This window comes from Nuphar pumila, chromosome 7 (assembly GCF_984573655.1).
Source record: "Nuphar pumila chromosome 7, dmNupPumi1.hap1.1, whole genome shotgun sequence".
Lineage (NCBI taxonomy): Eukaryota > Viridiplantae > Streptophyta > Magnoliopsida > Nymphaeales > Nymphaeaceae > Nuphar > Nuphar pumila.
In genome coordinates, this window is record NC_143255.1 from 96,214,749 (window position 1) to 96,233,310 (window position 18,562).

An 18,562-nucleotide genomic window follows, 5' to 3' on the forward strand; every position below is an offset into this window, starting at 1 on the left:
AGTTCGAACCAGCTCTTTACAAGCCGAGCCACGAATTGCTCCCCTTGTTTCTTGGCCCTCCCTGCGGGGAGACAGCTGCTTCAGCCTTGCAGCAAGGTTCATCTGATTGTAGAATAAATCATCAATGCCAGTTGGCTAGAATGCTGATAAATAAGATCACTTGTATAACAACTCAACAATGTGCCCCACCATGATAAATAAAGGGCTCCCATGAATGCAAAGATGCCCTCACCTCCAAAAACTCAACCACTGGCCCACATCACATGGGTCTTTGAAATTGGCCTCATTGAAATTCTACATCTTTCTTCTTCTCTTTTTGTTACCAACTAAACAAGAACTAACCCTAGTGCCAAGAATTTGGTATCCCATCCTTATCCTACTTACTGCTCTTCATGGTGTGAGCTCTTTGGGGTATGCCTTCCAGGTGTGGGGGTCCACCTCTGATCATTATCCCCCAGCTTTTGCAAGTAGCAAGTGCCATGAGTGCCCTTGTGGGTGCTCTTGAAAAGCTGCTATATCTAATGAGACTCTTTTCTTCCTCTAGTTATTTTCTCTCTTTCTCTCTTTTATTTTCATCCCCATTCATCTGATGCCTTGCTTTTGTACCAACCAACAACTTCAGCATGATCTAGTTCCACTGCATACAAGCAGTGAATCAACCAGGATGAATCCAAATTCAGTTAGACCCATAAAATATGTTTTCTAGCCAATCAGACTGGATCAGGTTTGAAATTGATATAAACGCAGTTTAGTTCTACCATTATCTGACCAGAATTATAACTAGATTCCACACTGTTTGCATTACAATAGCATGTATGGCAATTAAGGGGGTTGGATCAGATCCAACGATTTGCTCATGGGATAAGCTCAATCGGATATGGTTTAGATGCTCCTGATCCAACCCCATTTGGTTTATTTATAGCATAATCACCAATTATGGCCCAAAGACTTTCACCTTCTCCATACAGTGGCTAATATTGCTTGCTACATTTGCGGAACTGCCACCTGCAACTATAAAAGCATACTTAATGAATTCATTATTAAAACTGTAGCGGCTACATTATTATCACAGTTCATGTCCATCCCCAACTTCCATCAAGAGGTGTTTTCACCAAGTTATTCAATATTTTACTACATGAAAAAAACCAAAAGGTTCACAACTACAAAAGCATGCATAATGCATTCATTCTTAAAGCTGTAGGCTACATGATTATCAATTGGTCATAGTGCATGTCCACAGAAAGTTTTACATCAAACCCTTGCCTCCATCGCAGGAGTTTTTTTGCTAACAACATGAAAAAGCCAAAAGCACTGTGGTGCATTGCTATCTATCCAGGGTATGAAAGAGCACAGAGAGGTTTCCATTGAAGTCCCTTGCTAGTCAAGACTTGGAGGCTTTACAATCAATAGCTAATATAATAATGCTTTTATCTCATGCCTACCTTTGTTCATTAATTAATATTCTGTTGCCCTAGGCAGAGGGGGAGCCGCACCAATCCATCCAAAACTGTTCACATGATATATCATAGCTCAAGATAGGGTACATTTAAGGTTTCATATGAAGCAAGAGTGCACAATGGGGTTCATGAACTCTTTGTGAACGTGGTCGATCACCTTTCAATTGATGCCAAACCTGTGAATGCATTGAGAGTTTGCGAATATGGTCAAGTTGGCACGTATTCAATAAAATTTGGCCATTTTTGCTTTACTTTTTATCGGGTCAAGCACAAGCATTAGCATTTTAATTGCCACCCACTCTTTTCCTAATCACAGTTGATGTAGAACAAGGTGAAGAAATGAAGGGTCATATGCTTATTTAAGGTATTTTTATATGATTAATTCATAGTTAATTATTTTTTTACTTCATGTTGAAAAAATTGGTAGGATAAGATAAAAAAAATAATATATAAACTTTATGAAATTCATATACTACAAGAAATATTATCAATCCAGTATGGCATATCCATGTATGATTGCAATTAAGTATAGAATTATATTACTTTGTTTTAAAAAAATCAATCACATTATTTTTATTTATTTATTTAAAATAATCATATTAATGAGATTAGTTATACACTTCTATACATGATTCATATGACATGTCAATTTAAATATGCAAATAAAATCTTCATAACTAAATCAATATTCTAAATCATAATCAATCAAAATATCTAAGTTTATTAGATTGATCAAATTTCAAATAATAACCACATGCAATTAGAAACAATCATATGATTATAATTAACAATAAAAAATATGATTTTAGTTAAGATCATAAATAGGAAAATGAGCAATCAAATCTGCCAAAATATAAAATGTTTAATTGTCATGCAATTTTGGACACTAAGGAGGATAAATGTTCCTTTGATTTAAAAAGACTTTAGATAATTAAATAAGCTTTCTAATGCATCAAAAATTGTTGAATGGTTTTTGTGTCCCCCTAGGTTTAGGAGCACACCGAACGAGGCTGATCTAGGTTTGTCTCTTGGCTACATGGCACAAGGCTACCTAAAAGAATTTCTCTATTGCTTCTCCCTAGCATGCGACCTTCTAATTATTGATTACGAGAATTCAAGTCTACTATTAAGAAAAAAAGTCACAGTTGATGTCAACCTCCAACCATACTTTTATAATTGACATGGTCATCCCTCGTTAAGTAATATTTTTAGTTAAAATAAGACTAATTAAAAGGTGTACGGATTTTAAGGATACTAAAAACAAATTTAACAAACACAATAATTATAAACATATTATCAAAACAAAATCTCATGATAATATTGACATTTTCATGGCTTATGAAAATTTTGCAAAGAAACAACAACAAAAAATAATGCAAAATAGACCCAAGGGGTTTGGCGTAGTGGGATGCAACCTAAACTGTTAGACGGGCAGGGCAGTCTAGGCTCAAATCTTATAGGGGTCACCCCCAAGCTTGGCAACTCCCTGGGGTGAAGGGGCAAGCCCTCGGAGTTTTACACTGACATGGACAAAGACTATAGCATGGTAGGCTGAGCCAGCGCAGCTAAGTCTCTGTGCTTGGGGTGGTTTCTCTTAGTAAACCTCAAAAATAAAAAAATGGTGCAAAATGACATGAAAATATAGTTAAAAAGTGTGTTATTGGCTTAAAATGAATTTTAAAGTGTTTTTATCAAAATATTAATTCTGAATGTATATTTTATTATAAAAACATAAATTAGAAAGATTTTTTTTTTTGCATGAAATTTTCAGATATAAAATTTCAGAAACTTGTAGTTTCATGCTTGTAAGATTCTAAGAAGCTTCCAGTAACTATGATACACGCCCTTGTGGGGGATAAAAGTCCACTAAAGATAGGCCCGGAAACTACTCATATCAATTCGTACCAGAGAGCTAAAGACAAAGTATACTTCGCAATCATGCCACGGTACCCTACAAAAACTGTTATCAGATGAGGTTAAAAATTACAGGAAGAACTGTTTGGACAATATGGTGTTTGAAACTGTCAGAGACACCATCACAAGATTTTAACTCTGCCTATTCTGATGCACCAAACCCCCCACTCAGTTTATATCTGAAGTTTGTGTGGACAATGACCCAGTGGGCCACAAGGTGTCTGGCTAGGGATGTAAACGGTTAGGGTTTGGGTCAGATACTCTACCGTTCCTTTTCCTGGTAAAGCAATTTGCATCCGAATATAAATCGGGTTGGGTTTCAGTATTAGACCATCGGATTCAGTTTTGGATTTGGCTTAATCAGGAAACCAGATTTGGCATAAGCTGCATCAGAACCTAAACCGACCCGTTTAAATCCCCATGTGTGGCCTTGGCTACTGTTCCACCGGACCAACCATGGGACGCATGACAAAGCTACCAAAGATAATTTCATCTGTCAGGTGCTGCTAGAAGACTGACGCCCACTACAGACCCAAGCATGGACCTAGGGGTGGCAATTTCTAACACGACCCGCCAACCCGCTTCTTAGCCAGGTTCGGGTTTGGCTTAAATGGGTTCGTGTTGTAAACGGGTCGACCCGCCTAACCCGTTTATTAAACGGGTCTGTTTTGTCTTAGGGGTATGCCAACCCGCTAACCCGTTTAATAAACGGGTTAGACGGGTCGGGTCAACCTGTTTACCCGAACCTGACCCACCAACCCGCTAACCCACCCGCCAACCCGTCCGCACCCGCCAACCCGTAAACTTTTCAATGTAAAACCCTGAACCCGACCCGCCAGCCCGTTTAGCCGACCCGTTTATTAAACGGGTTAACCGTGTCGTGTCGGGTTACCCGTTTAATAAATGGGACGGGTTCGTGTTGAGGTATGCTGACCCGCCAACCCGACCGGATTGCCACCCCTACATGAACCCAGGAAACTGGGGTCCAGTTCAGTAAAGATAGGTCCCACCAATGTGTCCCCCTAGAGATGTATTGGCAGGAAAACCCACCTGCACTGGTGGAAAACATGGATTTTGTAGCACTTAAAAAAGTTCATGCCTAGTGCAGTCTGTACTGCGAGCTAGTTCCATATTTTCATGCCGACAAACAGTGCACTTGTTTTTTTTCTCTTTTGATAACAGAAGAGGAACTGCCTCGTTCACCAAGTTCATTGGCATAAAACCCTTGGTCTCCCCTTGCCTATCTGGAAGCACACTCAGCTTCGCCCTTGCAGCAAAAGCTGGGTTTCAAACTCGAGGAGTCCGGCCAACTTGGTGACACATGAGTCATCCCTACCAGATGAGCAGAGCCCTTGTGGAAGACAAACTGAGCACCTTGACATTGCACTAAGCATGGATTCGCTAGTCCATACAATAGCGCGATTGGGAGGCAAAATTTGAGAGTACGTAGAAGATGATGAGATGTCATATAACTTGACGGATCCTGCACCATTTATGGAGATTGAGCAATATCTTGTGATGAAAAATCCAATCCAACCATCACCCAATATGTTAATAAACTGGTCCTGATATAGATCCACCTGATGTGACAAGTTGGACCTCATCTCTCAGTGCAGGAATATGATCACACCTTGGCCAGCCCATATGCAAAATTTTCACATGTAAAAGTGACCTGAACTAAGGGCCCATTTGTTAGTGTTCACTCATCACCCATTAATAAAGTTTTCACTATTTCCTCAAAGAGAAGAAAGGCCTTTCATACGAAGGGTGCCACTGCTTTTGCCAAATGATGGTGGCGAGGGAAAACACTTCCTGAGGTGGGGGAGGAGGTGAAATAAAGCATTTTCTTAGGAAGCATGTCGATTACTTGAAAAAATAGCAGGGCCCACGTGAGGTGTTTGTTTCATGCAGGGTACCAAATTGTCCATTTTCATATTAAAATGGGCCATTTTCCCACCGTTTCAAGTGAAACAAACGGGTGCCAAATGTTCACAATGAGAGTGGCTGTTTGTTCGAGATCATCTCATCCAATAGCATGTTGTATTTAAGCTGACAAGCTGAGCCAAACTTGATAAAATAAGCAAAGGTCAAGCTTGATCGGCCAGGCCCAGTATTCAACCAACACACCAGAGGGAAGCAGTCTGAACCACAGTTGTTTTTGCCTTAGTTGGACCTAGTCCTTGCAGAATCAGGTTTGGATACTCGATCAAGTCACATCAGATTAAACCTTGACCTACATCAGATCTTGATGCTGGACCCGGACCAAAACCGTTATATCCAGCCTTCTATAAAGTTGCAGACGCTGTAATATTAGGTTTCAAAAGTTAACTGGGACAATGACTGAATCCCGACAGTAAAATTCACACAATAAGTTCTGGGGTTCAGTTGGATTGTGAGGATCAAAATTATCGCTCATGTTTACAGTCTCAACTGTCCAGTCCTCCATTGGAAAGTTCAAGTCCCTGGACTATGGCCAGCATATCATAGCACAAAAGAACAAGCATGACATGAGCCAATTCAGATGTGATCATGGGAAAAGGAAGAAATCAATTTGAAACCAAATGGAATAAATAACATTAACCCATTCCAATAAATGATTGAAGTGCACTTGATTCTTTATGCTGAAACTGATCCTAAATGAGAACATTGGCAAGGTGAGGAAAAAAAGGCTATTATAGGGGGTTGGAATCACAACAAAAATAACTTCACTGGGTTAATAAGGTCATCACTTTCTGGCCCTACCTCTCTAGGAAGATTTTTCACGTCCATGGCTTTGCCCTGAACTTTTCCTCTTCTCTGCTGAAGGCTTGGATGCAGACTTACCACGACCTATAGTTGAGCTCTTGCGCCCACGTTGTGGCTTCTTTGTCTTACTGACTGGACCATTCTCATCATCACTTCCATCACCATCTTTGATCTCACCTTCAGAATCTGATTCATCCTTGGGCTTCTTCCTTTTTTTAGACTTTGCAGTAGTATTAGCTTTTATCTAGGTCTTTTTGGTCGATGGCTCTTTGCCCTCAGGTACTTCACCTTCAGATGTAAATAATATTGAAATAAAAAACAGAACTGAGAGTTGATCGATCAATTTAATGCCCAGCAAGATGAAATGTTAGTAGATTTATTTTCCAAGGGCTGCATGAATCGAGCTTCTCCTGTTCAGGCCCGCTTCGCTTAGGCCGAGTAAGTTCAGAATCTGGACAGCCAAGGCCTCAGGCTCAGTTTGTCATGAGCTCAGACTTGTTTCATTGTGATTTGATTTTCATTTTTCTGCTTACATTTTAATGTCACCAGAGGGATGTATGTAGAGGAGAATTGAATAATCAACCTTTTTTATAACAGCTGTACAAGCCAAGCAATTGCATTATGCGTTCATAATTGATATCTGGGTTGCAAGAGCTGAAATCGACTTAGCTAAGGAGGGATGCTTAAGCTTTACCTATTTCCCTAGATGATCTTGGGAATCAGGCTCAAACTTGGCCCAGCAAGCCCATTTTTTATATCCCAAATGTGCTATTTTAGCTAGCCACCCTTGAACAGATTTGCGCATAAATTTTTTCCTCAATTTTCAGGACACTCAGTAATATTGCCCACATCAATAAAACTAAGTCCAGTTAAAACCAATATTACATGGTAGGTTACCTTCACCGGGTATCTCGCCATCATAAACTTCCAGCTGAACATAGAGAAGAGAAGATGTATCAGTTGAGGCTCCAAGAGTTACAAAATAATTGTTATAACAGAATCAGAAACTTCAAAGATTAAGAAACTTTGGAAAGAATCAAATGCAAAAGCTCAACAGATTTGCTAAGCTATGTCAAAAGACACAGGAAAAACCCAACTTGCAACACGAGTTTGACATGCGAGTTACGAAATTTTTTTGAAAAGTAGAATACGACAATTTTTTTGTAATTTTTTAATCAATAAAAAGCAGTTTTTTGATATGTTAATATCATAAAAATGTATTTTTTTGTTGAAATATTATTAGAATTATTAAAAATAGAATATTAAAATAATGTACTTAATTACATGGATGGGTCATGTCAGCGTGTCTGACTTTTGTCACCAGGGGCACACGGCCAAAATGGTATCCATGTGACATAGTTGCTATGTGAACTAGCTGAATTGCTACAAACCCAGTTTGTATATCATAAAAACTATCAGTAGTCACAGTTACCAGAGTGAGAAAGGGGATGTGAAAACTGATGCAGGAAGCATGAAGCGAGATGTGAGTGTTTAAGATGTCTTAAAGTGTGCATGAAGCATGTAGCGTTTATGAGCACAAGAGGAAGAGTTGTAAAAAAACTATGGGTTTACTAAAAATGCATCTTTAATCTTTTTGCCTGAAAATACCCATAAAAAATCTAGATTTCATAAGAAAAACATAAATTCTTACAAAGAAATTACATTTAGAAAACATGAAAAGTGTGTATTTCCAACATCAACAAAGTTTTATTTTAAATTGGGTAGAGTGAGTCTTATATTCTTTGGAAATGAGATTCTCACAAAGTTTTTGAAAGCATGAAAGAAGCAAGTGGTTTTAGACTTCCAAAGTGAGCTTCTTGAGAAGAAAGATCCTACAACTTTTATATGCTTCTGTAATTAGGATCGAATTCATTATAAAATAAAGACGTAAAAACAACAGTTGAAGTGAGCGTTTGTCTGGTTGGACGGTCTTCCTTCCATAAATATATATGCATGCAGAGACCAGTAGAGGTTTGTGCAATTAAATGAATAAGATCACAACTATGGTACGATTTATCTGGTCCAACCGATCTGCAACATTTTCTCCATCTACAACAATCAAAGAATGGCCCATACCGCAAGCAACACTGATGAAAATTATCAATCAGAACAAAATACAGCAGTAAAACACCAATTTATTGGCCCTGAAATGAGAATAAAAGAAAAGAACAATCAGGCCCTTACCTAATAACATGCAAACCATCAAGAATATCTTCTTTAGGATTTGCAGAGGATCTGTAGATAAGATCACATAAATAATCTCACAGAAAACAGAAATCCTACCAACACAACTATAAGAACTCTTTGAGATCCAAGAAATAATAAAGAACCAAATTTTAGCTCTCCTGATGGCATACTTTTGCCCTGTTGGTCCATAGACAAGCTCTCCATATTGAGCATGTCCCCAACTTATACAAGAGTCATCAGCGCCACAAAAGTGGTGCAGGTTCCCAGAATCCATGCAGCGGATGTTCCAGCCACTGCAATATAAACGAAAGATCCGGAAAGCAATCTCAGTGGATACCATGCACACCAAAGTAATATATGGTCACCCATTTTGTACCCAATAATTTGAGTAAAATCAAAATGAATAAATGGAACTTAAAAGTAGAGTTAAGGCCAAAGAAAGACCTATATTGTGAGGGAGAAAACCTCATATATTTAACTAGGCATCATAAAGCTATGTAAAACCTCATACTTTCAGGTGCTAGTGTTTGGTGTTGCTACATACATAAATACTCTATAATGCATAGCATACATTGTATATATCTATGAGTACTTTGTACCTTTGGTAGTTTTCTTATATTTTAGTGGAGTTCTCCATTTCACACACACAACGTATATTATGTGTTTTACGTGTAGATGTATGTGCAGCATGCACAACCCAGCCACACCCTCATACCCATCCAGGAAATAACCATGCAGTACTGGCCATACCCGTGTTCCACCATGTATCTTCACCTGCACCCGCGTGTCAGTTATAAACACTAAGCACCAACCAAAGAGAGACAAACTACCATCTGTGCAATTTGCCATTCGAATTGAGCATGAGAAATTGCCTAATTCTGACTATCATATTAAACTCCCAGAAGAATCCCCAAGAGGAAATGTCATTTAATTGTCCACATTGATAACCTGTAGGTATACCCAGGCATTTTCATTTACTTAAAACTGATGACAATTATAATCTTATCGGTAGTTTCTTAAGATTGTGAACATTCTATTTAGTTGTCCTCTTCATTTGCACATTTTTCATGTATCACAAACCAATTGCAAATATAAAGATTATGCAAATCTTCACCCAATTTCCTATGTACTACCCTTGTCCAAGTTTCGAGAACCTCTCAGTGGATTCAAATCTGGATGTACGGCAGATACAAAGATGTGAAAGACTCAAATCTGGCTTTTATATGGTAGTGCCAGATGAGGCAAGAAAATGGTAAAAAGGGCATTTTTGGTCAGCATGTTATCCTTAATTTGCAGGCAGGATTACCATGATTAAACATGTGCTGAACACCATCCCTTCATATCTACTTTCAATTTTCAAACTACCCAAAAAAGTGGGACAAAGGGCAAGAAGACCTAGGCATCGTTTCTATAAAGGATTCAAATGAGGTACACAAGATAAATTGGCTGGAGTGTATATAAAACAGAATTTGGGGGCCTAGATAGGGGTGGACAATGGGCCGGGATCCTGACCCAATAAATTACGGGGTCCAACTTAGGCATTAGGGTGGGCTCGAGTCTGGCCCTTATACCCAAATCCAATATATACATTTAAAAAAGTTTCAAATCACATTCCTCTCAACAGATAGCTAATGGGTCAGACCACATCCGACCCAAAGCATGATCTGAATGTGAGGGTTCTCAAGGTATGAGAAGGTGAAAGCTTCATCATCCTTTCATAGCATATTCTTCAATGTGGGACTATTCTACCCAATGGTTCACTTTTAATGCATGGGTTGAACTACAAATGCAAGATTACCATTAATACTCTCTCTCATAAATGTTGTTGGCATTAATATTTTCCCCTTCTTTTGTGTAAAAAGAGGGAACACTTCAAAAAATTATTAATTAGTTGCATATAGATCATAGATGGGTAAACACAAGAGAGGCTCATCCCACATCTATAAAAGGATGGGCATCTCCCCCTCTTTACAGTTACGAAACCAGAGTTTCATTTTGTATCCGACCTGCCCAATCCAGCTGGCATCGGACAAAATTCAATGCCCAAGTCAATACGTCTCGGACTCAACCCGAAACCCAACAATAGTCGGATCGGGTTTTCGGCGGGCTAGATACTGGGTCAGGCCTTTTGGGCCCTTACGGACCATAGGATCCCATGACCGCCCCTAGGCCTATGTATAAGAAGATTGGGGACTCTGAACAAAGCATACCTAATAAAATGTTGGTCGAGAGTTTTCTTTAAAACAGATTAGTGGAATGACTCAATTAGAACCAAGTATGGTGTTGAAGATGTTTCATTCAGATGAGAATGGAACCTGGTGAGTGGTGAGTAATGCTTATTTGAGAATCTGGAAGGACTGGTGGAGCGTACTACCAGATTTCCAAAGAGAATATCCCAAATTTTTGGGTAATGGCAGGACAACCAGTTTTTGGCTGGATCCTTGGAGTAAGGAAGGAATACTTAAATCTTGATTTCATAACCTTTTTTGTTTTGCAGTTCATAAGGATTGCTCACTGGCTCATAATAAGTAGGCATTGGGTGGATGAGACGTTATATTTCATAGGAGCCTCTCGAGATCCAAGAATATATTACTTTAAACCAGGAGCACGTCAACTGAAATTTAAGCTCAATGGGAGATTCCATTCAAAGGAGATGCTCCAATAATGGTTCCTTCTCTATCAAATCCTGCTACTTCCCACTATTAGAGCTGATGAATGCAACATTTATAAAGAAATCCATTTGAGGATTGTGTCATAATCCAAGGGTACCCATTTTTGCATGGCTGTTTAATCTGGACAGAATTCCAACAAAGGAAAATATAAAAGATCAAGGAATTCAGCTGACTAGTTATTGCTGCATGCATGAAGCTAGTGAAGAATCACCATGGCATCTACTTTGGAACTGTCAGTTCTCTGAACTGTTGAAGCTTGCATAGCCTGATTAGAACTTTGATCAAGAGTGGGAGACAAGAACTTGTTTTCGCATTGTGGCAGACTGGTGCAAGAGAAACAGACATATATTTAAGGGGGAGAAGAACGATCTCTGTGATTCACTGTAAAATTCAAACCCAGTTACAGCCCTATGCAAGAGACAAATGGACTGTGCTGGCCGTAGCTGGATACGACATAGTCAACCGGATCGTGTGATAGAATAAATCTTATATGACACACACTAATCCAATTTATTTTTATCTTATCCTTTTCTTCTTGTAATTTTGTTTGATGGGGATACCTCATCACCTTTCTCTAAATGAAAGATTTTTCTTTCTCCAAAAAAAAAAAAAAAGAACTTGGTTCAGAATCTTTAAGAATTGAGACTTGGGAGAAATTTAAAATATCAAAGGCAAGTATTAGCACATAGAAGAGAGAGAGATGCAACCGACCCTACATGGAGCATCTAGGCATGGGGCTTGGTCGGGCGAGGCTTGATGCCCAACCCTACCTGGGCCATTCAATCAGATTCTACCTTATAACCCAAAATAAATAAAAAATAAGAAAAATATAAAAAAAAAATCAAGAGAAGAAAAGATGTCTAGACAAAAAAGTGCAATGAGAAATAATCAAGAGGAACAAAAAGAAATTTTGAGCAAATCAATCTAAAGAAAATCACAAGATGTATGAAACACATACTGAATGACAAGAACAAGAGTGCCAAAAATAACCTCAAGTCCATAACAGGTTTAGGGTACATCCACTCATCACCCGTAATCTTCAGCTTACCCCACATGTACAACTGCCCTCCACCTGAAAATTTGTGTTTATCATCAAATATCAGAACTAAATGAAAACCAAATGCACACATAATTACATATCGCTGGAAGAACAGGTTTCACAAAAATTTTCCTAGATATTATATATTTTTATAGGATAATGGATACAGATTTTTTTTCCTTGATATTACAAAATGATATTTCATGCCTGATGCTTCAACATGTGCAGTTATTTTCTGTTGGAAAAGTTTTTTCATAAGCTAATATAACATCAAGTATTAGCCGAGTATCATGTCAAGATTAATTTGTTTTGGGCCATCATATTACAACTGAATAAAATAAGCACACAAACAACAAAGTAATGCAATTAAGTAGAACCAACAAATGAAACATAGTATCGACAAAATCCCATCTTACACTTACAGATTCAAGTAATGAAAAAAGAGCAGTATAAAAACATACCAGCAGTACATGCAGAATTAGCTGAACCAGCTGAAACAATAGCAGTAGGAGGAAGCACATTTTGCCTTTGAAAAGTTTCAACAAGGCGAGGAACCCATTCATCCTTCTGCTCCCTATGTCCCAGCCTGTAAATGAAGCAAGTCAAAACTGTCACAATAATCAAAACTAGATGGAAGAAGGAAATATGCAATAAGACAAAGCGACTAGAGACATTCAAGGGCAGAATCCATATTTTACATGATGAAGCGGTCAATTATGCACAGTAGAGAGATGAATAGAAGCTGTTAATACCCTACCTTCCATATCCACCAAATCCCCACCTGAAACAGGAATAACGTAACATTACATCAGAGTGAACTGGTGCTTGATCATGCTAAAAGTGTAAATAGTCATACTTCCAAGACATGTTAGCATGATAGCCTGAAGAATTGCATCAATGTAAATAAAAGCTTTGAAGCACCTATTGAACACAGTATACATTTATTTATTAAAGACAAGTGACTAGGAAAGATGACCTCTAGTTTGGCCCAAACAACATAATTTGGAACAAGAACGGCAAAGACGAAAAGATATCCAAGCAGTAATACCACAAAACACATTCGATAGTTGCAATCAAACTGTTTGCAAGTCAGACATAATAGGACATCATTGCCTTCTAGAAATCAATATTAACACTAATGCCCCAAATAAGTAGCGCAAACTTTAATGCAATTATTATAGTACCATAAAGAAAGATATGGTCAACAGATACGTACGTGTAAACATGGCCATTTGAAGTGACAGCAACTGTATATACAAAGTAGCATCATGACAAGAGTCAGTAATGAGAACCTTGCTCAATACAGATAACAAGATATTTTGAAACATTAATTAAAACTACAAAACTGATGCACCACAAATATATAAACATAAAATAACCAAATATTTTTGGAGCTAAGTAGTCACCTGTATGATTTGTACCACAAGCAACTTTAACAATTATCATCTCAGTAAGTGAAGCTATAGCTCGTGGACAAAGCTGAGGTTCATAAGCAAGTTTTACTGAAGCATCCTTCACATTATACTGCAAAGAAGGTCATGTTGATCTTTGGTGTTCAGACAAGACATAGCAAGATCACAAGAGAAGTTCAATGAATGTAAATAAACGTGTTTTATATACCTCATTATCAGTGCCATGCCCAAGTTGGCCATACTGAGGAAGACCTGCAGTTCTGCAAATAAAGAAAATTGCTGCAAATTTTTAAAAAATAGCAATTTTGTAATTTAGCACGAGCTTTTCAGGAGATGATTAACATCAATTGGTTGACCAAGATAATATTTGTAGCCTTTAACAGGAACACAAGATGGTGAAGATCAGCAAACCGTACAGTATGGTTGATCCTTGAAGCAAAGAAAGCCATACGGTAAAATCACCCCCACAAACAGCATTTGTTGCATGAGAAATAAGGCACCGAACTGGAGATGTCTCAATTTCTAAAAAAATTAAGATGGAGGATTATCACTTTTGCAATTGAAAACATGAAGCAATTAATAGCAAAATGCTTGGTGAATTCTCATATACAAAACAATCAGTAGACTATATCTAAATAACCACAGTGATCAATGGATGGAAAAAGGCATGGCATAAGTGCCTTCCTATTATTCATTTTCCTAAAAGGATAAAATATTGGATTTCCTATTAAAGGTTGCAAATTTCTTTTTTTTTTCAGACTAAAACCTTGAATCTGAAATATATGTATTATAGAAATACACGGGAGGATGCTCTACTATATGGCATCTACACAATGTAAAACCCACATCACTCAACACATCCACGTGCTAAATGTCAAACATTTCTGATGAGTTCAGGAAGCATCAAGAAACCTCAAAAGAAAAATAAGAAGCAAGAAGATTCAGAGGGCTATCAAGCTAAAACATTCAACCAATTTTCAACTTATCAGAATTATATTCTGAAAGGACCAGAAACGCAAGAATAGAATCCTGGTTTCAAGCATGGAGAATGTGGTAAATGGTGAAAAAAGAGTTACCAGTTGCAATTATAGAATCTCTTCTCAACTTCCGTTTTCCAAGACAGCATATGATCCCAGGTTCAGAACTTGAAGTAGAATAGGTTAGAAATGGAAACATCAATGAAAAGAATATTTTGATTCAGAATACTTGGACTGAATCCAAATGGACCCACTTCAATATAACCTCAGTCAGATTATGATTGAATATGATCTGAAATAAATTAAAACAAATGACAGGTAGCATACTTTACTTATTTTGATTATATTGTTATTCTTTGGCTACAGAGAACCTTGGACAGTAGGAGGCTTCTACTTGTGGCAAGCCTTGGCCTCCCCTTAATTTCTGGAACACAAAAAAAAAGGTTGAAACTCTTGGGACTTTCTCTTTTGCTTTTGTTGAGTCTGATGTAAGCTGCCCAGTTCAGATGAATCAATACCCCGAAGGGGCAGCCCGTATACTTGAACTCTAATAGCCTACGGGCAAAATTTTGAATGAATCAAATGCGTTGAGCTTTCTTTTGTTCACCCTCGCTGTGATTGCAATTATTCTCCCTATATTCTCTCTTGCTCTCTTGCACTCTAATTACAAGCTTCCACGACGGGCAAGCGAGCTGACAAGTAGGCTTGCGGCGGTAAGGAAGGACCGTCATGCCGCGCTGGCTTATTGAAGGAAATATGTCAGTGACAAGTGATACCAGAGCCCGTTCTCGTGTTGAGGAAGAAACTCCAGAGTCGGTGTTGACAGACGCACCAACAGGCTACAATTTGTGAGCAAGACATCGTGGCGCTCTATCAAAACTTGCGGAATACCAAAGGCAAGACAGTTGTCGAAGCTGAGGAGATGGGTTCACCTCGAGGCCGAGAGAAGATGGTTGCAACTGTCAACAGGCTGGTGGAAGATGTGACTTCGTATGAAGAAACGATTTAACGCACAGTTAAATCATTCGGTGGACTGAATGATGTGGTGGCGAGCCTGCAAGAGCAGGTGATCTTGCTGATGGAATAGGTCACTTTGTTGACAACTACAGTGGCTGACTTGCATACTGAAGTAGAGGAGCTTCATTTGAAGAACCACACATTGCAGCTGACAGTGACCATAAATAGGGGAAATGGTGAGAGGCTATCAAGGATTGATGTGCCAAGACCAGCAAAGTTTATTGGTTCTCGTGACAGCAAGGCCATTGAGAACTTCTTGCTCCAAGTAGAAGACTACTTGGACATTCAAAATGTGACGCTTGAGGATCTTAGGATCAAGGCTGCAACAACTCTACTTGATGAAGATGCTATCGCTTGGTGGAGGCGAAAGTGCACTAACATAGAGAGGGATCAATGCATGATAGACACCTTTGACAACTTTAAAATGGAGCTACGCAACTACTTCATGCCGAGAAATGCGTAGAGGTAGGCGTATCGGATGATCAGAGAGCTTAAACATACTGGTTTGTTACAAGACTATGTCAGAATGTTTCAGAAGCTTATGTTGGAGGTGCTTAACATGCCAGAAGAGAACAAGCTCAACTGGTTCATTGCGAGACTTCAGCCATGGGCACAGTCTGAAGTGAAAATGAGCAACCCCCATATTTTAGAAAATTCTTATGTGACAGTCGAGTGCTTAGTTGACACTCAGTGCAAGCCCTTCATCCCATTAACCAAGGTCGGAAAGAAGTCTGACCACGGAGGCAAGAAGGATGAGCGACGCGACAGCAAAGGTGAGGCATCGACACACTACCAATCCGACAATAAACAGAACTACACAAAGTATAACAACAACAACAACAACAAGGGTGTGGTTGTGACATGTTGGTTCTCTAGCGATAGACATATCATCAGGCAGTGCCCAAAGCGCCTCGTGAAGGATGACGGGCATGCCAATGTTGCGCAGGCAGAATGCAGTGATACTGAAACCATGCAACCGCGGATGGGAGACATGCGGTCAATCAATGCAGCTAAAAGTTGCGCAGTTGAGAACATGAAGGTTAGCAAAGAACTTATGTATCTCGAAGTTATTACAAATGGAAAGTCTACTTCAGCAATGGTAGACTCTAAGGCCACACACAACTCTATCTCGCGGAAAGAGACAGAGTGGTTGGGCTTGAAGCCCAGACCAAAGCAAAGGATCATCAAAACGGTGAACTCTGAGGCCAAGCCCATCCTTGGTGAAGCAAGAGATGTGGTTATCCAAGTGGGGAGTTGGGCCGGTAAAGCCAACTTCTCTGTGGTGCCCGTGGACGATTTTAAGATGATTTTGGTATAGAGTTTTTGTAGAGCCAGAATGTTATGATGATGCCAAAGTTTAACACATTAATGATCATAGGGTCAAACCTGTCTCACACAGTGTAGTGTCTTATGTAGAAATGCAAGTCTTAAGTGTTATCGGCTATGCAGTTGAAGAAGGGGGTCAAGCATGGGAAGCAGAAGAAGGGAAGGTGAAAGCAGTAGTGTCGTCGACCCTAGCCCCACTGTTGAAGGAGTTTCGAGGGATGATGTTTTCAAAATTGTCAAAGCGTCTTCCACCAAGACGTGAGGTCGACCATAAGATTGAGTTGACCCCGAGAGCAAAGTCTCCTGCTATGGTTACATACCACATGGGGCCAGCTAAGTTGAAAGAGTTACGCAGGCAGCTAGACAAAATGTTGGATGCAAGCATCGTTCGTCCATCAAAAGCCTCATTTGGTGCCCCAGTCTTATTTTAGATGAAGCATTACGGCTCCAAGCGATTGTGTGTGGATTATCGTGCGCTAAACAGGGTCACGGTAAAGAACAAGTACTTGTTGCCACTAATAGCAGACTTGTTCGATCAGTTGGGCAATGCCCGAGTCTTTTCAAAGCTAGACTTGAAATCGGGTTACTAGCAGGTGAGGGTTGCAGATGGCGATGAGCCGAAGGCAACTTGTGTCACCCGCTATGGCGCTTACGAATTCTTAGTAATGTTATTCAGGTTGACAAATGCTCCAGCCGCATTCACGACCTTAATGAATCAAATTTTCTATCTGTAGTTAGACAAGTTTGTGGTAGTCTACTTGGATGACATTGTGATCTACAACAGCAACATGGAGGAACATGTCGGGCACTTGCGAACAGTGTTTCAGATGCTGAAGGAGAATGACCTCTATGTCAAACGAGAAAAGTGTCTCTTCGAGCAGGAAGAGATCAACTTCCTTGGCCATGTTGTGGGGTGTGGTGTGATGCGCATAGATGGGCAAAAGATAAGAGTCATCCAGGAATGGGTTCCGCCAAACAAAGTCCTAGAGTTGCGGTCATTCCTTGGTTTGGCAAACTACTATCAGTGTTTCATCGAAGGCTATTCCCTCATTGTTTCACCCCTCACAGATTTTTTGAAGAAAAATCAAGTATGACTCTGGACAAGAGCGTGCCAAGATGCCTTCGACGACTTGAAGAAAGCCTTAGTAAGGGAGCCAGTGTTGTGACTGCTTGATCACTCAAAACCCTTTGAGGTCCACACAGACGCATCAGACTTTGCCATCGGCAGAGTTATTATGCAGGAGGGTCATCCGATTGCATATGAGAGTTGTAATCTAAAGGATGCAGAGAGGTGTTACATAGTATGAATGTGAGATGACATCCATCATGTATTGCCTCAGGACTTGGCGGCACTACCTTTTGGGTGCTCAGTTCATCGTCAAGATGGACAATGTGGCCACAAGCTATTTTCAGACATAGAAGAAGCTGACGCCTAAGCAAGTTTGGTGGCATATGTTTTTGGCTGAGTTCGACTTTGCTTTGGAATACAAGGTTAGAAAAACCAACGTTGTGGCAGATGTCTTGAGCTGCAGGGTTAAACTCGCAGTTGTGCGCGTGGAGCCTTCTGAAGTGTATTTAGAGGGTGCATTATTGAGTCGCATCCACGAAGGTACGCAGTAGGATCTGACATCATAATACCTTGTTTCTTTAGCGCATACAGAGAAGAATCGATGATTTTGGCTATAGGATGGCCTCCTCGTAACAAAAGGGAGACACATCTTTGTGCCACGGTGGAGAATCTTCTGTCGAGAACTGCTTAAGAAGTGCCATGATACACTATGGGTCAGCTATTCTGGTCAGGAGCAGACCTTAGCAC

At 39.5% G+C, this 18,562-nt stretch overlaps 1 pseudogene; it reads right to left on the reverse strand.

Annotated features, from left to right (window-relative positions):
* Positions 1–6,117: 6,117 nt before the first annotated feature.
* LOC149832544 (uncharacterized) overlaps positions 6,118–18,562 on the reverse strand; it is a 41,810-nt pseudogene continuing 29,365 nt past the window's right edge.